Source organism: Macaca fascicularis, chromosome 13 (genome assembly GCF_037993035.2).
Source record: "Macaca fascicularis isolate 582-1 chromosome 13, T2T-MFA8v1.1".
Lineage (NCBI taxonomy): Eukaryota > Metazoa > Chordata > Mammalia > Primates > Cercopithecidae > Macaca > Macaca fascicularis.
Window position 1 is genome coordinate 13,612,424 of NC_088387.1, and position 22,397 is coordinate 13,634,820.

The 22,397-nt window shown below is 47.4% G+C and overlaps 1 long non-coding RNA gene across 1 annotated transcript; it reads right to left on the minus strand.

Moving 5' to 3' along the window:
• Positions 1 to 4,979: 4,979 nt before the first annotated feature.
• LOC141408265 (uncharacterized) lies at positions 4,980 to 7,175 on the minus strand. Its single transcript, XR_012421741.1, has 2 exons — positions 6,422 to 7,175; positions 4,980 to 5,745 (listed from the first exon to the last, which is right to left on the minus strand). It is a non-coding gene; the product is annotated as an uncharacterized lncRNA (long non-coding RNA).
• Between the last annotated feature and the right edge of the window lie 15,222 nt (positions 7,176 to 22,397).

Consider the following 22,397-nt stretch of genomic DNA (forward strand, 5'->3'; position numbering starts at 1 on the left):
ACTGAGTTCCAGGAATCACCTCTGTGGCGTTTCTACAGGAAAAGTGACCACTCTTGAAGCTTCACTGTCACTAGCAAGAATGATTGTGATGGTTTCTAAGCGGTCTCCGGCCAATCTTTAGTCTTTTATGCAGAGTGCTTTTATTCCAAGTGAAGTGCCCTTCTGTTTAATGGTGACCTCCTGTTGTTACAGGGATTGCAGCCGCATTTGATGGACGTGAACCTGCTCATCTCTGGCTCCCCAGCTTCACCTCTGGGGTGGGTGGCAGGAGCTCCACAGCCATCCTGAGTGCTCTGGGGTGGGAAGTCCCTAGTGGGAGTGGAAGGTGCATGGCCGGGACATTCCTGTCCCATGTTCCACACTGGTGTGTGCGCGTCTCTGCCTTGTTTCTTCCGTCCGTGCGTCTGTGGCGTTTTCTCCCTTCGTGCGTCTGTGACCTGTTTTCTCCATGCGTGCCTCAGTGGCGCGTTTCCTCCATCCATGCGTCTGTGGCATTTCTTCTGTCCGTGCGTCAGTGGCGTTTCTTTCGTCTGTGCGTCTGTGGCGTTTTCTCCATGTGTGCGTCTGTGGCGCTTTTCCTCCCTCCGTGCGTCTGTGGTGCTTTTCTTCGCTCCGTGCGTCTGTGGTCTGTTTCCTCCGTCCATGCATCTGTGGTGTTTTCTCCGTCTGTGGATCAGCGGTGTTTCCTCTGTGAGTCTGTGACCTGTTTTCTCCGTCCACGCTGAAGGCCGTCGCTTCTCTCTAGTCACCACTTACTGATCGCTCCCTGTGTGCTGAGCCTGTGTCAGGCGTGTGGCGTGTGTCACCTGTGTGGCAGGGGTTTGCGTGACACACAGAGACACAGGCTTGGGGAGCCGCAGTGATGGGGTCATGGCCACGCAGCTCAGCCCTCGGTCTGAGGGGCTTGGTGCCCACCCAGCTCTTCCCGAAGCAGCCTCGGGGCAGATCCCAGCTCTGCTTTCTCTCCTCAAGGCACCTCATGAAGTAAATTAAGCAAATCTACAGTAGGAAACAGTTGTGAAATGAGACCTGGTTTCAGGTGTGTGTGGTCATTTCTCTTTACATGCTTACTTCATATACCCCAAATGATATACTTTTCCACCTGGTGTAACAATTACCAGCCATTACTGGTACAAAATTCCATGAAGGGTATTTGAGGAGGGCATAGTCTCAAAGCCATGCTTGATTTTCACAGCTGTGATTTGCATGATAAAACTGTCAGGACTGTGACTTTGTTATCTTATTTTTATTTTTAGGCCCTTGAAAGGAAGTTATTTAGTGATTACTTATAATTATGAAAATAATCTAATGATTAGAGAACCTCATTAGAACAAGTATTATATTTTCTGTTCCTTATGTAAATGAAATCTTCTTAATCCAGGCCGATGTTGGCAGGAATGGTCACGTTTAAAATGGGTAAGATGTTTATGTGATGTGCAGACCTCCCTCATATCGTCTCTGGAACATTCCAGGACTTCCATCTCAATTCTCACTTGTTGACACCCTACCTTGTTTTGTGATTATTCTTGTTTGCATCAGAATTTTGAATCCACATACCTGAGATGATACTTACGTATGCATGTACACATGCATGTATGTGCACGTGTGTATGCATGTGTATGTGCGTGTATGCGTGTCCATGTGCACGTGTATATGCATGCATGTATGTACATGTGTACGTGTGTATATGTATGTGTGTGCGTATATGCGTGTGTATGCATGTATGTGCGCATGTGTGCGTGCATATGTATGTATGCACACATGTGTACATGTGTGTGCACGTGCATACACGTGTATGTGTGTTCGTGTACATGTGTAGGTATGTGTATGCATGTGTATGCATGTGTGTGCACACAGGTGTAGCTTTCCCTTTCATACATGCCGTGTTGAGTATTGCTGTTAGGCAGTGACAACTTTCCATTTCCTCAGTCAGAAAATGGGTAGCTCATCATTAATAAAGATGAGCATTCAATATCAGGAATCCCTAAAGACAATTGAAATTGTCATATTAAATAAATAAATTCCAAAACAAAGATAGTGTTCTGTACTATGTGTTCACATTGAACTTTCCTATAAAAATTGGTGTGGATGTTTCCCACTTATTGGAAATCACATGACTAGTTTAAGCCAAAACGTGGAATATTAATTCTGTCTTCAGATCACCTTTGCATATTTATGATTGATCTGTTCTGTTGTTCTGGAAGCTCTGAAAGCCACTCTGTCTTACCCTAGCTGGTGCCACGGTTGTGAGAATTCAGGGAAACGAGGTGTCTGCCAGTTTCAGTATTTTAGATCTCAAGCTGTCTCTTTTCTGCATCATAGACCAGTCTTAAAGAAAGACACAGTGTGACTTGTAGTGGATTATATCAGTTTTATTTTCTGTGGCTGAATCGTCACTCTACCTTGTGAATTAATGTTATTTTTCAGATCGTCTTCATAACACAGGGAGGTTCTCCAGTGTTGAGTGCAGGTTCAGTGAAAGCACTAACACTGTTACTACGGACTTCAACAGACTTGTTTTCCGAGGTGATAACCCTGGAGTCAGGCATTCAGTGTCCGCCCATCACTTCACTTGGTTCCGAGTACCCGGTCCCCTCCTGCTCTCCTTCCCCTGCACCCTTACTTCTTCTGTCTTACCTTCTTTTTGACTCATAGGCCCTCGGCAGATGGTGTGTTGGGGGCAGGTGTCTGCTGTGAATCTTCGATAACCTTGAGAGAGAACTTTTTCTTTGGAGCAAGACCCCTCTCAATAAACTTTCAGTAGCCCGAGTATCATCTGTCGTGTGAACTATTTGTGGAAAACGTTCAGCACTTTTCCTTGGGTTTTGGCCGATCTTTCTCCACCTGCCAGTTTCTTCTCAGTTTGCCATGTCTGTACCCTCACCAACCCCGTTCCAGCCCTGGTTACGTGTGAAGTAATTGAAGCAGAGCTCTGCAGATGAGAGAGTGTGTGTCGCCCCCCGAGTTCCCTTCCTGGCCTCTGAGTGTGGGTTGTGTTTTGTTCTGAGGGACGACTCTGAGGCTCCTGGCCCCTGTTTTGGAGCACCCCACGCCAAAGTGGGTGTAAAATGAAAACTGGGTTTATGCTGTATTATTATAATTCATAGAGCGGATGATAAAAATGCTTGAATCTGAGCAGCAGCTGAAAATGAGGCCATGGTACCAGTTTGGATGTTGGACGACCTTCTTGAAAACACTTTCATCATACTTTAGAAACCGTGCGTGTGCTGTTTTCTATTTCATACTTAGAATCTGTACAGTGTGTGTTGTATGAATGTGTTGCATGAGTGTGTTGTGTTGTATGTGAGTTGCATGGGTTGTATGTGTGTTGTATGTGCATATTGTGTTGAGTTGCATTTATTGTATGTTTGAGTGTTGTGTGTTGTATGAGTGTGTTGTACGTGTATTTGTGAGTTGTATGTTTTGTATGTTGTATGTGTGTTGTATGAGTGTGTTGTACATGTATTTGTGAGTTGTATGTTTTGTATGTTGTATGTGTGTTGTGTGTTATATGAGTGTTGTGCATTGTACGTGTGTATGTGTATGTTGTATATGAGTTGCATGTATTGTGTGTATGTTGTGTGAGTGTTGTGTTTTGTATGAGTGTGTTGTACGTGTGTTTGTGAGTTGCATGTGTTGTGTGTTGTGTAAGTGTTGTGTGTTGTGAGTGCATTGTACATGTATTTGTGTTGAGTTGCATGTATTGTGTATGTTGTATGTGTTGAATGTTGTGTAGTGTGTTGTATGTGCATGTTGTGTTGTGCGTGAGTTACATTTCTTGTATGTGTTGTTTGAGTGTATTGTATGTGTATGTTGTGAGTATGTGAATGTTGCATTGATTTGCGTGTGTCATGTATGTTGTACGTGCATGTTGTGTTGAACGTGAGTTGCATGTTTTGTACGTGAGCTGTATGAGTATGTTGTATGTGTATGTTGTGAGTTGTATGTATTGTGTGCATGTTGTGTGAGTGTTGTGTGTGCATGTTGTGTTGTGAGTTGTGTGTGTTGTGTGTTATATGAGTGTTGTGTGTCGTATGAGTGTGTTGCATGTGCATGTTGTGTGTGAGTTGTGTGTTGTGTGTGCTGTATGAGTGCATTGTACGTGCGTGTTGTGTTGTATGTGAGTTACGTGTGCTGTATGTGTGTATGAGTGTGTTGTACGTACATGTTGTGTTGTGCGTTGCATGTATTGGTTATGTGTTGCCTGAGTGTTAAAAATGCATATTGTGTTGTGAGTTGCATGTATTGGGTATGTGTTGTATAGGTTGTGTGTGTTTGTGTGCATTGTGTGTTGTCAGTGTTGTATAAGCGCATTGTACATGCGTGTTGTGTTGTTTGTTAGTTGCATGTTTTCAGTGTGTGCCGTGTGAGAGGCGGGGCATCCACATGACTGCTCCTCAGCGAGTCCTGTCTTGCAGCCCCTTCCGAGCTTGTATCTCCGGAGCAGCCTAGAAGCAGCAGCATGTTTGCCTCTGCCCCTCCCCAGGAGGCCTCCGCCAGGTCCTGCGCTCAGCGCGTCGCTAGGCAGCCTCTCTTGTCTCTTTTGTCTCTCTCATCGTCCTCCTGCGCCTCCTCCTTCTCGGGACCTGCATCCTTCCTCTGTGCTCCCTGGCAAGCCACACCTGGGACGTGGGAGTTCAGGCTCTCCCCTAAGCCGTTTGCTCCTCTCTGAAGAGCGCCCCCGTTGACTGGCCATGAGCAGCTGGAGTGGATTGCAGGGAAGGGAGGTGGGTGTTCCTGTAGAGACGCCAGGGTCTTTCCTGGGGAGAATGGAGCCTGTGCTGGGCAGGCCGCCCTCCTGAGGAAGGGGATGGGGTGGGAGGAGCCTCTCGTGGATAAGGGGCCCCCCTCCTGCCCTCCTTCCCTCTACCCCAGTCTGTTGTGAGGGAGGGCGGGGCCCTAGGTGATTTCTATACAGATCTTCAATTATCCAGGCTGTGAATCAAATACTTCTGTTTTTAACATCAGAGGAAATCTCCTTTTGTTTGTCTGCCTTTTATTTTATTTTATTTTATTTATTTTTATTTTATTTTACTTTTTTTGAGAAAGTGTTGCCCAGGCTGGACTGCAGTGGCATGATCTCGGCTCACTGCAACCTCCACCTCCCGGGTTCAAGCGATTCTCCTGCCTCAGTCTCCTAAGTAGCTGGGATTACAGGTGCCCGCCACCACATCAGGGTAATTTTTGCATTTTTAGTAGAGATGGGGTTTCACCATGTTGGCCACGCTGGTCTCGAACTCCTGACCTCAAGTGATCCACCCACCACGGCCTTCCAAGGGGTTGGGATTACAGGCATGAGCCACCGCGCCCGGTCCGTCTGCCTCTTAGTTAGAACCTGTATATTTAATGTTTTAAATTTCACTTTTCTGGGTCAGAACAGTCGTGTTTCTTTTTCGTAGTGTTGCTATGAATGTCCTTTACGATTAGGAGACTGGGCTGGGTGCCCAATGGAGAGTGGTATCACTGGGTCAAGGTCACCATCTGCCCCAGCAGGGTCCAGAGTGTTTAGAGTCTTTCCTGGGCATAGACACCCTTTTGTCTGACGTTCAGATAAAACCAATCACCATATTCAGTTAATCAAAGAGGTCAGAGCTGGGAACGGTTAGTGCACATCCACCTCTCCCGAGAGTGTTCACGCCTCTTCCACGCGGGGCTAGGCTGCTGCTGAGCGTGGTTCTACTGGCTGTGGGTGTGGCCTCTTTCCTCAACCACAGCCATCGCAGGCCTGCCACAGTTTTGATTCTTCTAGAAGGGAATAGGCAACACAAGAGAAACAAGTTATGTTACATTTGAAACCTTTAAAAATTATTTCCTCAAACATTGTGTATATTTTTTGCCCATACCTAATATGATAGCAATGTAGAAAAGATTAAAATGAAAAAAAAATTTCCCCCATATTAAGTCTTTGAAAGGCATCCAACTTAGTTTTCATACAATTATTCTCTCCTTGGAGTCATACTTTATTGGTTTCAGTAATGTGTGACAAGTGCACCGGCATACACAGATTTAGGAGCAAACAGCTGCTTCATGATTATAGTTCAGCTCGCCGGGCCCAGCTGTGGGAGTGCAGCCTGCGCCTCCTGCGCCTGCCTGTGCGCCAATAGGGCTGGTCACCTTGAGCATCTGGGAGTGTCTGGGTAAGTGAGGTCTGGGCAAGGCAGCATCCACACACCTGCGTAGTTCTCACTTTGTCCACGTTATCCAGCAATGCCACAAAATTATCAAGTAAATGTTCTCCAAGCGCATATTCAATTAGTGTTTGGAAAGTGCATAGGTAGCTCATACAGCACCTTCAGGAGGAGCTAGGAGCCCAGGAATGAGAGCAGGTGTGAGGCCTGTACTCTCCTTGCATAGATAAAATATGCATGTGCATATCTGAGGCCAGAAAGTTAGATTGGGGCCAGAATGTGGAAGTCCTTACCTGTCGGATACGAGGGAGCCACTGAGGGTTTCGGAGAGAATCGCCTCTGATGTGCGGCACGCCGTGGAGCCGGAGGGACAGAGCAGGCTCATGCAGGGCACTCGCCGTGGCGAGAGGAGGACAGAAGGCAGCCAGTGAGCTGAGCGATTCGGTGCCTGGGTCAGGAGGGGAAGAGGGAGTGCAGGAAGGCGGAAGAAGCTGCGAGTCTGCACCCTGAGGTCGGCGTTGCGCTTTGCTGGAAATCAGAAGCAAGTGTGGATCTGACTCGGAGATACTTACAGACACCACTGCAAGCTGCGAGTCTGGAAATACAGGAGGAGGCTTGGGGAAAATCTGGAGCAAGGTGCATTTGGGAGCCTCTTAGGTAGAAGGGCAGGTCAAGTAGCCAGAGTGTGAGGCGTGCATGTCTGGAGAGAGGAGGCCAAAGGAAAGCCCACATTTGGAAATGGAGGCAGGGTTGGAAGACCCAGAAAAAGCCCTGCTTAGAGTCCAGAGAAGAGCTGGATGGCGCAGTTCACTAAAGTCCAGAGCCGAGAGTTTCCAGGAGAAAGTCCCAAGTGTTGTTGAAAACCAGGGGGCAGGACTCCAGTTGGAGCCTGTGAGGGGAGCCTGGCGGCCCTGATCCCTGAGAGCAGCCAGAGCCTGGGAGTCTCGCGGAAGTGGGTGGGAAGTGCAGGGAGCAGGTGGAGATGGTCCTTCAAGGCCTGGTGCTTCACACGGGCAGCCAGCCGTGGACCAAGACACAGCTGGAGAGGGGCCTGAACCCAGAGCGTCGCCAGGTGAAGCAGGGAGCCGGGAAGGGCAAAGGTATCCGGAAGAAAGCGGGCAGGCATGGAGCCAGGTCCCCAGGGAGGCTGCAGTCTTCTTTCTCTGTTCATGGACTGGTTGTTGGTTATTTTGAGTTCTCAAAGTCATCCACTCGGTGCGGTCCAGAGAAAGTTCCCAGGGGTCTCAAGGCCGGAGCAGGCCTTGTGCTTTTCCGAACACGGTGCGTGTTGACTCAGGGTTACCGTCAATGGCTAATTCTAGCGTGTCTTTTGTTGAAGTCTGCAGAAGAGCCTCAACCAGCACCAGCTTTTGAAGAACTTAGAAAACTTGGGTTCTTCTGATTCTGGATTCTTGCCTGAAATGCCTCGTATATTTTTGGCTTAGGTGTTCTTAGCACTTGTGTTACGGCATTTGGAGCTCTGTATTTTTGTGATGTGCTAGCTGTGAGGATGTTTAAAATTAGATTCCTAGAAATCAGGAGATTCCTGATTATAGATTCCTATAATCTAATTATAGGAGCTCTCGGCCACGCTTCATGGGTTATGTTTTGACCCCTCATAGTGGATCCCGTTGCGGTGGCTCTTCTTAGTATTTGTGGAACACCTGACTCGTGATGCTAGGAGAATGTGATTTGTTTTCTTTGTAAGTCTAAAGTCTAATGACCTTGTAGAGTCTTTATACCCATCTCTTATAAATCAGCTTTAATATACTTGAAAATATCCTCATTGTGCCCTTGAAAAGCAGGTGCACATTTTAAAAGTCATCCTTTTAAAATCCTTTTCTGCAGCCTGTGCCCTTTGTCTGTTTTGTTTCCTTCACTGCAACATCATGAAACAGGGACAAGGACTAGAATCTCTGTTTCATACACAGAGCTGAACTGTGCTGAGTGACCTGCTATGCTGATGTCTGTTTCTGTCGTGAGAGGGAACGCAGGCCTCTTGACTTTTCCTTTTGTACATTTTCAAAAAGAATATTTTTTCCTCTCTTGAGTCCATTCCATTGTGGGATTCACTCCTAAGACTGTTTCTTTGCCTTCCATTTTGACAAGTATGATTTAGTTTCTGAGATTGAGGAAAGGGCAGTGAAAAGGCCTGGGAAAGAGAAAGCAGGAAGAGAAGGAATTATCTCATGATTTTAGTCAGAAGGAAATCACTCAGACAGAAACCCTATTACAAGTGGGTCAGATCCCAGCAAGTGGGATTGAATAAGTGACATGGTATCACACAACTCTGTTTTACATTCTTGCTGTTGCCAGGGGTAACGAAAAGAACGAGTATAATCATTCCGAGGTCAAATATATATCTTTGCTGACTCTGACTATAATTAGCAGAATTGGTTCAGTTCAAGTTTGAGAATACCTTTACAGAAGAGGGCCGTCGTGCCCGTGTGCCTATTTCTATGTATATGTTCACAAGTATTGGAGTATAAATGTGTGTGTGCTGTGTGTGAGACCTCATTATTTGAAACAAGAAATGTGCAGTAGAGCTTATTAATTACGAGAAGGTACATTTGGGGGATAAACCACTTTGTTTAGAATTGAGTAATGGGGTCTTTGAGGGGTGTATATATGTATGTGTGTTTGCATTGATGTGTATGAAAGTTTGTATTGCATGTATATGTGTTGTGCATGTATGTGTGCCTTTGTGTGTGATGTATATGTGCATGCATGTGTATATGTGTGCATGTGTATTTGTGTTGCATGTATGTGTGTGCATGTGTTACATGTTTAGGCACGACTGCACACATGTGCAAGTAGGCATGCATGGATGCTCGTGTGTGTATAGTTATACATGTATATTTGTGCATGTTATGTCTACGCATTTACATATGTATGTGTGTCAGAATGTGTATGTATATGCATGTGTGTTTGAGTGTTGTGCGTATGCTTGTGCGTGTTTGTTTGAGTGTTGTGTGTATGTTTGTGCGTGTGTGTTTGAGTGTTGTGTGTATGTGTATGCATGTGTTTTGTGTTGGTATTATGTGATTATGTGAATGTGTGTGCATGTGTGAATGTATGTATTACATGTAGGTGTGCGTGTTCACGTGTATGTGTGTGTGTGATATGTGTCTGTGCATGCATGCATGTGCACATTTGATTTGTGAATCCTCTCTGGGAGGGGCATGTTCCTGGAGACAGTGCATGGGATCCTCCGCTGTCCTCTCAGGGAGAGAGACATTGTGAAATTCGAGCCATTAGGTAAACATGCCTGATGTTCTATAAAATATATATTTATACCCCTGGGGTTAAATATATGTTAAATGGGTGCAAAGGTGTTATATTGCATTAAAAGTCATCTTAGTACTTCCTGGTTAAAGGGTTTGTGAATGATTTCCTGTACATGGGACATAATACACCACACAGAATTACAGCGGGTCAATGGTATTTGCCAGGAGGTCTGGCTTACGATTGGTATTTCTAGTTGCAGACATGCAGGTTGAGCTTTGCTGGACTTACAGGAGGGTCATTGACTCTGCCCACTGAATGATACCAGCCTCTCTGCTGCTTCCTTGTTCTGCCGGCTTCATCCAGAGCTGGGAGCGCTGCTCTCAGACGCATTGTACTTTTCTCTCCATAAAAATCTGCAGCATTTGTTAGCAGTCCAGTAGCAGACTGAGTGGCAGGTCCAGGGGCAGGTCCAGCGGCAGGTCCAGGGGCAGGTACAGCGGCAGGTCCAGTGTCAGGTCCAGCGGCAGGTCCAGCCAACTTTCCACCTGGCCCATGTGAAAATGTACCCTCTCCCTTCCATTTTTTAAAGCAGTAGTTATTAGTAGAGCCTACTGCCATTTCTCCTTGAGCTCCTCATAGTGGATGGTAAGCATTTGCTTTATTAAAGCAAAGTTCCATGCTCTTTGTGCTAAGTCTCCTCTGCCTTTCTGTGAGAGGCTAGAATTGGGATCGACCCTCAGCTGTGCCAGAGCCTTGGTTCCTGTCTCAGTTCTGGAATCTACTCTGTGCTTGTTGCCTTCCATCCATCGACAGCCGTCTGTCTTCCTGTCCCTCCTTCAACACGGAGTCCAGCAGTGTGCACACAAGTGAGCCTGTGTGGATGCTGGTTTTGTAGGATCTTATCGGGACCTTAGTCATCTTTTCACTAGGAAACCAGACACTGCAAAGGACTTACAGAAAAGCCCAAAGAAGCCGTATCAATAGAATCATAGAGACAGAATTCTATAACCATAGGAAATGGCATTGATTATCATGAAATGTGCATTTATGTGAGGCATAGTAAAACATCACATTTCTTACTGGGTAAGAGCTTGGAAAAAAGATTATGAAAGTATAACTGACTCTACTCTTGTATCGTGGAACATGGTAAAATGATGCAAGGTATTGTATAGAATGGAACAAACAGATTAGAATTATATAGAGTAGCGCAGAATAGAACAAATAGTATAATGTTATATAGGGTAGCATAGAATAGAAGAAACATTGTAACATTATGTAGTATAGTATACAATAGGACAAATAGTATGACATGGTCTAGAATAGAACAAGTGGGATAGTATTGTAGAGTATACAGTTGAACTAATGACGTAGTATTGCATGGCATAATGCAGTCTAGATTAGAACACACAGCCTAGTATTAATATTAAGTAGTATGGTGTGGAATAGTAGAGTCGCATGGCACAGAACAGAGAGGATAGTGTTCTGTAGCACTGACGCAGGACTTTTGCTCTTTAGCTCAGCTGGGTCCAGGTTCTTGTCTCATGACTAGGAAGAAACAGGCACGGGGGCATCGAAGAGTGAGTGCAGCGGAACTTATTAAGCTAAAAGTTAAGCTCTCGGCGAAAAGAGGGGTCCTGAGAGCAGGTTGCTGGTTGCCCCCTTCCCAGTTGACTACAAGGGCTTTTATATAGAAGCTGATGGGGCTGGGCTCCCTGTCTAAGGAGCAAATTTCTGGTGGTTCCACCCCATTCCCCCGTGTGCATGGGGACCCTTAGTCTGCTGTGAGCATGTTTAGACGAGACCCCCGTGCAAGTCCCCCTATCTGCACAAAACATGGGCTGAAGGCTCTCTGGGACCCTTCCCTTACTATCTGCCTAAAGGAAGCTGGCTAACTGCTTTCCGTATAGAAGAAAATAGAATAGAATAGAACAGATAGTACAGTATTTTATAGTATAGAATGAAGCTGTAGTATTCTATCGTAGAGAATGGAATAGTATAGAATAGAACAAACAGATCGTACTAGTGTAGTATAGAATAGTAGCCTCAGGCAGCACGGAGCAGTGTTGTGCTCCCTATGTACAGAGTGTAACCACCAGGAGAGCGTTCTTCAGTGGGGCGCCACTGGCCCTTCATATTTCTTTGGTTCTGCGGAAATGAGGAGAGGGAATTAAGAGAGGGGGAGGAGGTTGGCTTTCTTACTTTTAAGGCGCTCATTACTTCTTGGGGATCATTTGATGCTCCCCTTTGGTAGTATTCTGTGAAGCAGTCTCTGTACTCTGTGTGGGGTGAAATGTGGGGCAGTCTGTGGACTCTGTAGGGTGAAATGTGGAGAAGTCTGTGGACTCTGTAGGGTGAAATGTGGGGCAGTCTGTGGACTCTGTAGGGTGAAATGTGGGGCAGTCTGTGGACTCTGTAGGGTGAAATGTGGGGCAGTCTGTGGACTCTGTAGGGTGAAATGTGGGGCAGTCTGTGGACTCTGTAGGGTGAAATGTGGGGCAGTCTGTGGACTCTGTGTAGGGTGAAATGTGGGGCAGTCTGTGGACTCTGTAGGGTGAAATGTGAAGCAGTCTGTGGACTCTGTAGGGTGAAATGTGGAGCAGTCTGTGGACTCTGTAGGGTGAAATGTGGAGCAGTCTGTGGACTCTGTGTAAGGTGAAACATGAAGCAGTTGAGAAAGGATGAAGTCAGAAGTAGCTCAGCAGAGATGCACCAACTCTTACCTGGGAGACTGTGGAGCAGTCTGTGGACTCTGTGTAGGGTGAAATGAGGTGTTTTATGTAAATAGTTGTCTCATACCTGGCACATGGCAGAGCCTCCGTGGATCTTGCCATCATGAACCCTCTGATAACTTCTCTACAGTGCCCTCCACACTATGAATACCATACATTGTGGGAAGTCCAGGCCTTTTCAAAGGCTGGGTTTCATTTTAACAAAATTGGAATGCCCTGCATATTTGGAATGGCCAGATCATCCTGCACTTTTGACTTCCCCTGTCCAGCTGGGTACACCTCCCTGCGTGCTGCCAACGTTTACGGTGGAATTCCCTGATGCCACTATCCTCACTGCCTGCACCTGAATCTGCTGTGGGGTCATTTCCTTATTGGACTTGTCTGGGGACCTCTTGAGGGGTGGATGGGTCAGGACTGGGTTATCTGGGGAAGGTGTTCACAGCATTCCTGTTTGCAGTCTGTGTCCCTGTTGGAAGAGATGCTTTTAGCACATCGGTTAATCCAGACGTGATTAGCAAGGGGTGTCTCTCCCAGGTAAGAGTTGGTGCATCTCTGATGAGCTACTTCTGACTTCATCCTTTTTCAAGTCTGTTACAAAGAGAACTTTGGTTTCTCAAGGTTTAAGAATTAATGTCAAAGAGCAATTTAGTGTTCTTTTCGAGTCGCCAGCCTTGCTGTGAATGATTCGTGAGTCCTTGATGGTCAGGGCCACAGCACAATTGGTGGGCCATCTGTTCCCCACCCTGGTGGATACTTTCTGACCCAAAAAAATGTATTCTGTTAACATGTCTCAATTAGAATATTTTAGTAGGAGACAGACTTATGGCTCTTGTTTTAATTTGTAATAGATGATGACTGTAGCAGGGTCAAGGTTGAGACTTGCAGTGTAGCTCAAGGAAAACATTGATTAGGAACACCCAAAATATATCACCAGCTTTGTTGTTGCAGCTCCAAGGGACTAGGAATGCATATATATATTTTTCTTTTGTTATTATTTATTACTTTTATTTTTGAGACAGAGTCTTGCTCTGTCACCCAGGCTGGATTGCAGTGGCATAATCTCATTTCACCGTAACCTCTGCTTCCAGGGTTCAAGAGAATCTTGTGTCTCAGCCTCCCGAGTAGCTGGGATTACAGGTGCCTGCCACCATGCCCAGCTAATTTTTGTATTTTTAGTAGAGACAGGGGTCTCACCGTGTTGGCCAGGCTGGTCTTGAACTCCTGACCTCAAGTGATCTGCCAACCTTGGCCTCCCAAAGTGCTGGCATTACAGGCATGAGCCACTGTGCCTGGCCGCCATGACCATTTGAAATGTGGCACTGAATATCTGCCTTTTTTTTTTTTTAAGAAGTGCAGATGTTACACCTCACACCTCTATTCTGGGGCTGGCCTGGGCTGGCCAGCAGGGTTCCCAGGCTCTAGGCCATGTCTGAAGTGTTGTTGGACAATGTGGATCTGTGACCCTTGGTCTTTGGGGACGTGGGGCACCCCGAGACATCCATAGTCTTGCGAGGGTTTACGGCTCTGTGTGTGGCTGCTGTGAGGCAGCTTTGGGCGGGGAGGAAGGAGAGCAGAACCCATCTGTCCTGGTGCGGAAAATGCCCAAGAAACTAAAGAAATGATACAAAAAAATCATCATCTGCCCTGGTGCCATTTCTGTTAAAAAAAAGAAAAAAGAAAAATTCACTCTGAATGTGGTTCTGTGCTTGAGGAGGATAGAAAATACCTGGAAAGACGCACAAAGTGTTCTTATGGGGCCAGCGCCGGGAAGTGGGATGGGAGGCTTGGGAGTGTGTGGAAAGGAGGACGCGGCGTATTTTATTCTAGTCTATTTGGTAGAGCGAGTGACGAAAGTGAAGTTTGAGTGATCCGAGCAGCTCGGCCTGGCCATGGGTAGATCCCAGCCATGGGTAGATCCCAGCGTGTCCCGCCTCCCGCCTCCAGCTGCAGCTCTATTTCTCAGTCACAGATGAGACAGGTGGCCTGAGGCTGTGGGCGGAGGAGGGGCAGCGCGGTGTCCCCAGCACGTGACTGTCCAGGCTGCTCTTGGGCCAGCCTGAGAGAAGGGGCGGAGGAGAGCTGGGAGGGTGCACAGTGCGTCCCCCTTCCCCGCCCTGGGACTGAGGTGAGCCCAGGCTGCTGTCAGGATGGAGGAAGATGCCCTCAGGACGGAGGAAGAGGCCGGTGGAGTTTGGTCAGCAGCCAGTGTGGTCTTTCCCACAGGGGATACGCAGTGCGCCAACTCGCAGGAAAAAACTCTGCTTTAGTTTTTAAATTTTGCTCATTCTGTTTATCGTGCTGGTCATGGTAAGATTTGGATATTGTTGGTAGGAATCAGTGTCAATTGCATACAGTTGACTCTTGTCCAACACAAGCTTGAGCTTTGCGGGTCAACTTATAGGTGGATTTTTTCAACCAAACTCAGGGAGAAAATACAGTGTTCTGCTACGTGAAACGCATGTCGGAGGGCTGATTCTTTGTACACGCAGAAAATACAGTGTTCCTGCCATGTGAAACGCGTGTCGGAGGGCCGACTCTTTGTACACGCAGGTTCGGCAGGTCCACCTGTGCGGCTTGAATGTGCCTGGATTTGGTGTCCATGGGGTCCTGGAACCGACTTTCTGAGTCCAGCGAGGCTGGCCCCGGGATCGACTCCTTGAGGACAGCGAGACTGGCCCCGGGACCGGCTCCCTGAGGACAGCGAGGCTGTTTCTAGTAGCAGGTGGTTTATTTTGTGTTTTCCCCCTGGCTCTACACCCCATTCTCAGAGACACGGCTGTCACAGGGGGACCAGCTGGGGCAGGGGAAGAGTGGAGGGCACCTGGTAGAAGTGGCCATGGACTCTCTTAGGAACGATAACCGTGGCACCTACTGTAGATGAAGATGTTGTTGGTCTGCACTCTTCTCGTGTTGGTCTGGGGCATGCAGTGGCCGTGGGCTGGTGTGGTCCACAGCCCCGGTCTGGGGCATGCAGTGGCTTTGGGCTGGTGTGGTCCACAGCCCCGGGCTCCGTGGTCCCTGACCCTGAAATCCCATCCGGTGCTGTGTCACCTTGGGCCAGCTGTCTCCTGAGGGGAAGGGAACAGGAAACAGCCCTCCCCGCATGGCCTCCCCAGTACCACCCACCCCCAGGACCTCCAGTGTTGACCCTGCTGGGGGTTCCTCTCTGCTGGGGGGGACCTTGTCCCAACAAGAGGACTCCATGGGCTGCAGGAGGTGTCGAGCTATTTTCTCTCCTGGAACTGGGTTGCTGGCAGCTCCCAGATGCAGGAGGAAAGGCTCAGAAGTGCCTTCATAATAAGGAGTTGTTGACTTGAACTTTGGACAGCAAACACTGCTTACATTTCCTTTTCTGTTTTGATGCGTTAATGGTGTGTGGCAACACCGTGACACACGGGGATGCGGGTGATGGGTGACCCCCCCGCAAGGGGGCCATGCACATGTTTGATAATAAGAAGGCATGCTTCTCTTACTGCAAATAAAACTTTTAATGGTTTTCTGCCAGAAAGACCCTGTCCTTTATGTAGGATACATAGAGGATCATTTGGCAAAGGATTGGGGATTTGGGGTTAAACTAAAAACAAATTAATTTCATTGTATAGCACTCTGAACCCATTTGAGTTAATTATTCATTGAGAATTTGAATAGCACACACTGTTCTGACTTCCCATTTCCCCCTAATGAACGGCATTTGCTGTAACATGACAAAACCCTGAGTCTTAGAATTACTGGGTAATGTGGAAAAAGTCAAAGTTGGTTCTCTGTTGTTTTGCTTTAAGGAAATTATATTATTTTGCAGCCACTTAGTTTTCTCCTTTCCAATACGAAAAATTGCTTTCTTACTACCTGAAAATTCGTGAAGGTCAAGGGGACACAGGCTGCAGTGCATTAAAAGCCACCATCAAATGTGGACGTGGACCGAGTTTTCCCCTGTTCTCTCCCACCATCAAATGTGGATGTGGACTCAGTTTCCCCCGGTCTCGCCCATCATCAAATGTGGACGTTGACCCAGTTTCCCCGTGTTCTCGCCCATCATCAAATGTGGACCTGGACCCAGCTTCGCCCGTTCTCTCCCACCATCAAATGTGGATGTGGACCCAGCTTCCCCCTGTTCTGGCTAACCATCAAATGTGGACTTGGACACACTTTCCCTCTGTTCTTGCCCACCATCAAATGTGGACACGGATTCAGTTTCCCTCTGTTCTTGTCCACCATCAAATATAGATGTGGACCTAGTTACCTTCTGTTCTCACCCACCATCAAATGTGGATGTGGACCCAATTTCCTTCTGTTTTCGCACACCATCAAATGTGGACATGGACTCAGTTTCCCTCTGTTCGTGCCTACCTTGCCACCATGGCTCATTTCATAATCACTCAGGAAAGGAAGAAACATTATTTTTAATAGGCATGAAGGCAGTTATTTTTAACCTAAGAAGCAGGACATAATTCCAGCAATGGAAATGACCAGCTGAGTGGGTCTGTGTGAGGTTTGGAAGAAAAAAAGGATTTTACCTTCCCCTCTCTGTGTGTGCCCACCTCCCCCAGTTGAGAGTCACAGATTTAATTACTTTAATTTTGAGCTTAAAATTATTTGACAGCCTAACAAAAACTACTACAGTCCTATAAAATTCTGCTGTGTGTTTGGTTTTTCAGTTGCTTTTCTGAATATGGTAAATGAATGCATTATGAGTTGTTATTTTAGTAATTGCTGTAAAAATTAATGTATGTTATAACCAAGTGTTATAAAGTTAATTTAGTACCAAAGTAAAGCTAAAGCTGCATTGATTTCCCACTGTACTTGTGCATAACAACGGCTCCATGAGGCAGGCGCTGTGACCCTGTAGTCTGGTGGGAGCAGGTGCCACCTGGCTGGTGTGGTCGCTGCCTGTCCCCTCTTGCTGCCAGGCAGCTTTGTAGTTTCCAGGCTATGCGGGAGTTGAGGCGGGTGGTCAGTAAGTGACGGTGGGGAGTTGGGTGGTGCAGGTTGGCGTGGGGTGGAAGGAGAAGTGGAGAGCCTGGGGAAGGCTGGACAGCAGCTCCGGTACCTGCACAGGGGGGCAGGGTGCGGCGGCACCGGGCAGTGAGTAGCTCCTGGAAACAACCCTTGAGGTTTTTATAGACGAGTCTGTCTTCAGCTCTGCACCCCTTTCCTGCTGAGTCCAGGTGGAGGGTGGAGGCGTCGAGCGCTTGTTTCTCCAGGTGAGGGCCCATCGGACACAGCCAGTGTTACCTGGAGTCCCCTCACGTGGGAACGTGGCCCTGCTCTTTTCAGAACAAAACAAATCTTAGTTAAACTTGACACATCGACTTTCCAGAAGGTGTTTAAGTCTGTATGCCTGTTAAGTCACCTAACTTTAAAGAGTAATGATACAATATGCTTCTTTTTAGGGGAGAAAACCTAACTGATTTAAAAGATAAAATCAGAGGTTGGGGTCACAGCATTTTGGAGGCAACTTGGTTTATGTCCTAGTGGGCAGTAGTGTTTCCTCAACTGTTGTGTTTGCTCTATTATTACATTACAGAGGTGACACTTGAAACATAGGGAAATGGAAGGCAAAACAGCCCCCCCCCCCCATTCAGTGATAAACGTTATCAACATATTCATGCACTTCCTTCTGCTGTTTTTGCTCTTCACTTTTGATTTTAAGATCACGTTCATAGGATGGATATGTAATTGTTTATGGTGACTTTAAAAGCACCTTTCTTGCTAAAAAGAGTATTTTTTTCAGTCTGGAAAATTTAGACAACATGTTTTGTTTAAAAATTAATTATAATACCACCATGAAGTCATCAATGTTTTTATACATTTTCTTGGTCTCTTTATGGACTTAATATATACAATTTAACAAATGGGAAATAACGTAATTTTATGCATAAAATGTTTCTTGGCATTAGAGATGGAGCAGAGAGGAGGCAAAGGGCCTCCCGCTGGCTGAGGTCCTCCCAGGGTGTGACCAGCAGCCTCCCAAGTTTAGGGTCTGCACAGAGTAAGATTTCTAAATCGCCTTACACCACAGGCCCTGCAGCCATGCGCCCCTTTGATAAGGGAGTGTACTCTGATAGATTTTTCAAGATAAGAGTTTGCTGGATCTGAGGCTGTTTCAGCTGCTTCTGGAGACGGCAGCTCTGGGACGTTTGTGCCAGCTCTCCCTCAAGACCCCACGGATGCCACATCCTCCTCTTTTGGAACCCAGTGTTGTAGAGGAGAAGTCTGAAGCCAGTTTGATTTTTGCTTCATGGTAGGAAACTGATGTTTTCAGGCTTTTCCCCTTTATTTCCATAATGAAGATGATGTCCCACCTCATCCAGAGGTGTTTTTGTTACCTTGTCGGGAATGCCCAGCCCTTATGTGCCCCTTCAGGTCCTCAGTCCCTTTCTCAACTTCCTCGCAATCCTCCCCATCTCATCCATCTTCACTGTAATTCCGTTATTTTTTTCATTTTTGTGCTCACTTTCCCATGCGACTTTTGTTCTTGTTTCACAGATGCCCGTGCCAAACTTTATGTCTGAGGCTCGGGGGCCATGTTTTATTCTGTCTGCCTCTGCATCTACTTCTGAGAAGTGGGGTTGGAGGTTGCCCCCCAGGTGCTGTTTCGGCTGGACCTGCCCAGACTCTGTGGATTGGGGGCGTCAGGCAGAGCCCATATGGCTCTATGGTGGGCCGTGTTGCTGAACCGTACGTCTGAGGTTTGGGGGCCGTGTTTCATTCTGTCTGCCTCTGCATGTGCTTTTGAGAAGTGGGGGTGGGGGTTGCCCCCTGGGTGTTCCAGCTGCACCTGCCCAGACTCCCTGAAGTGGGAACATCGGGCAGATCCTGTGTGGCTCTATGGTGGGCTCTGGTGCTGACAGAGCAAGAAGCCGCACTCCCAGGACGTGCTTGCAGCTGTTGGCAGGTCTGGGATTGTGACAGGATGATTTCCTTCTCTAAAATACATCTCAACTGTTATCCACAGGGTTGGCTGTAGGCTTTCAACAGCTTCACTCTTCTTAGTGACCAGGAGACAATTCCCTAAACAGAGTTGCGGTCAGGGTTTAATTAGGAATTTCTGCGAGAGGCTGGTGGGACAGCTCCCTCTGCAAGCCTCCTGCAGCCTCCCTGTCCCCACTCTTGGGCCCAGCCACCTGCGTTGGTCTGTGGAGGCTGCACATTCTCTGTTCTCCTAAGGGGCTCCTGGACTTCGGGGCAGCCTTGGTAAGCTGATATGTAACTCCCAGTCTCTTCTCTCTTTAAGTAAGTAGGTTCATGGAATCCTGATCTTCTAAGTTGTTTCATCTTTGTAAAACAGCCACAGTTTCCTAAGCCACCTTGTGTCTGAATGTGAATCACTTGTTATTTTTCACTGCAGAATGAACAGAACTGGAATCATAAGATTTAGAGGGTGATGAAAAGACAGAGCTTAGCATATTCCATTTTTTCACCTTTTCCTTACACTTTTTCCTTAAATGCACCCCTCGTATGTCTGTGAAGTTCTTCCCAATTCCGTAGCGTCACTCCATCCTCGAGTGGAACATTTGTGAACGGTAACAAGTATTGCTGTGTACACCTCTGCAACCCAGCAGGAATTAATGCTTTTTATTTATGAATGGATGGTCATCGGATGGCCAGAGGGATTCCCTGTGAATTGCGGGGGTCCTCAGGCCTGCTTTTGAGTGACATGCACATGGCGAGTGCTAGGGAATCTCAGTCTCTGTGATTCGAGTAGTGACATCGTTTACGCAAGGCAGGTGGACGACTGTTTGAGCTTGGCATGCTCCTGGGTGGCACAGCACAGCTGACATGGAGTGGGGCAAGCGCTTGTTCCACGAGTTTCTGTGTTTTTGTTGTTGTTGTTGTTGCTATTTTTTTTTGAGATGGAGTCTCTCTCTGTCACACAGGCTGGAGTGCAGTGGTGCGATCCAGGCTCACTGAAAGCTCCGCCTCCCGGGTTCACGCCATTCTCCTGCCTCAGCCTCCCGAGTAGCTGGGACTACAGGTGTCCGCACCACGTCCTGCTAAATTTTTTGTATTTTTAGTAGAGACGGGGTTTCACAGTATTAACCAGGATGGTCTCGATCTCCTGACACTGTGATCTACCCACCTTGGCCTCCTGAAGTGCTGGGATTGCAGGCGTGAGCCACCGTGCCTGGCCTGTTTTTGTTTTTTGAGACGGAGTCTTGCTCTGTCGTCCAGATTGAAGTGCAGTGTCATGATCTTGGCTTACTGCAACCTCCACTCACTGCAACCTCTGCCTTTCAGTTCGAGCAATTCTCTTGCCTCAGCCCCCCTAGTAGCTGGGATTACAGGCATGTGCCACCATGCCTGGCTGATTTTTGTATTTTTAGTAGAGACAGGATTTTGCCATGCTGGTCGGCTGGTCTTAAACTGTTGGCCCCATGTGATCCGCCCGCCTTGGCCTCCCAAAGTGCTGAGATTACAGGCATGGGCCACTGCACCCGGCCCTGTGTTTGACTCTTAAATCTTCTTTTTCTTTTTAATATTTTTGCTTCTGGACGGCCACTCAGTGGATATGGAGGAAGGGTTCACAGATGTCTGTATTACATTTCCTTCTTAAATTAGCCTCCGTTGAACACTGCTATAGGGTACAGACGCATGAAGGGCTGAAAGGGTGGTTGCGTCCCAGTAAGTGTGAGCGTGGAGCTGGTCTGTGAGACCCCGGTGCCGGTGAAGGCACCCGTGTGAGATGGCCTGGGATGGTGGTGTGCAGAGCCCTGACTGTGGCACACACCCTTCAGCTTTGATGCTTCAGGCCATTGCTCTGGTCATCAGTGAGCAGAAGGTCTAACAGCAGTGATATTTATCACTAGCTGTGTTGACCAATGTGTTAGGAGGGTGAACCTGTTTGACTTAAGCTGTTTGACGGGTTTGCATTTAAATAGACAACTGGTGACCTGGTGCCTGGACGCTTGCTCTGTGACCTGCCCCACGTGGCTTCTCCCTCTGGTATGCATTAGATGAGATGGGCGTGTTTAGGGTGGTGTGGCCCTAGACTGGAATGCATTAGAAGTACAAACCCTGCCTCACCCCAGATCTGCCCCACCCCAGTGTGACTTTTGGAGGTGGAGGCCCAGAATCCTTCACCTGCCCTCCAGGTGGACCTGAGGATGCTGAGGTTTCAGAGCGCTGCTTTGCTGGCACTCCAGGAAGTCCTGCTTAAAGAGGTCAGGATCTGAAAAGGCAGGTTACCAAATTGTATAGCAGAAAAATAGAAACGTTTCCTTAGAATGGGTGTAGGAAGAAAAATGATTTCCTTCACCATATCTGAAAAAGATTTCAAATTAGCAGGCACTATTTGGAATTATTAGTGGTCTCCTGTATTTCTTATCTTTTTTTTTTTTTTTTGATACAGGGTCTCACCCTGATGCCCAGGTTGGTGTGCAGTGGTGCAGTCTTGGCTCCCTGCAACCTCTGCCTCCTGGACTCAGGTGATCCTCTCACCTCAGCCCCCTGAGTATCTGGGACTACAGGCACGATACCACACCTGGCTAATTTTTTTTTTTTTTTTGTAGAGACGGGGTCTTGCTATGTTGCCCAGGCTGGTCTCAAATCCAAGCATTTGTCCTGCCTCAGTCTCCCAAAATGCTTTTGTACCCCTGACCCAACAAGGAAGGACAAGAGGTGTGAGCCACACTCCCGGCCTCCTGTCTTGCCTTGTTGGAGCAGGGATGTGGAAGCACTTGTCGTAGCTGACTTGAGTATATCTCGTTTTGTTTTGTTTTCCTCACGGGTAACCTGACAGTGCTGTGCACCAGTGCTGCTGGCCAGCTGTTTTTTCGATGGACTGGCAGAAAATCAAACTGAGACCCGGGTTCCTTTCTCCCTGGGTACTGACCAGGTGAGAGAGGAAGGACGTTATCTGAGTATCATCTTCATGAGGGCTGGTGGGGAAACGTCAACTTTAAGGTGCCTGGGATCTAAGGCATGGAACCCAGAGTGCAGCAGAACATAGGGGATGTAGCCTTGGGAGCAGAGACGTGCGGGCCGGTGCCCTCGTTCCTGGCGGGTTCTGAGTGCAAGAAAAGGTTAGTGAACCAGCCGAGGTCAGGGAGCAACCTGCCAAGACCTGCCTGGATGTATGGCTGGCCCCAAAACTGCCCATTTGGGGATTCCTTGCAGTTTCAGATCCACCTAGGGGTCCGGAGAGCGTCCAAACCATGACCTCAAAGAACGAGGTGTTGCCTTGAGATCCTCCAAGGTGAGGGTAGAATTTTTTTTTTTTTTTTTTTGCAATTAGCAATAATTTGTTGTGATTGGTCTTGGACCTATTTTCACTTCTTTCTATAGGAAGAGAGATAGAATAAAAGTCTCAATG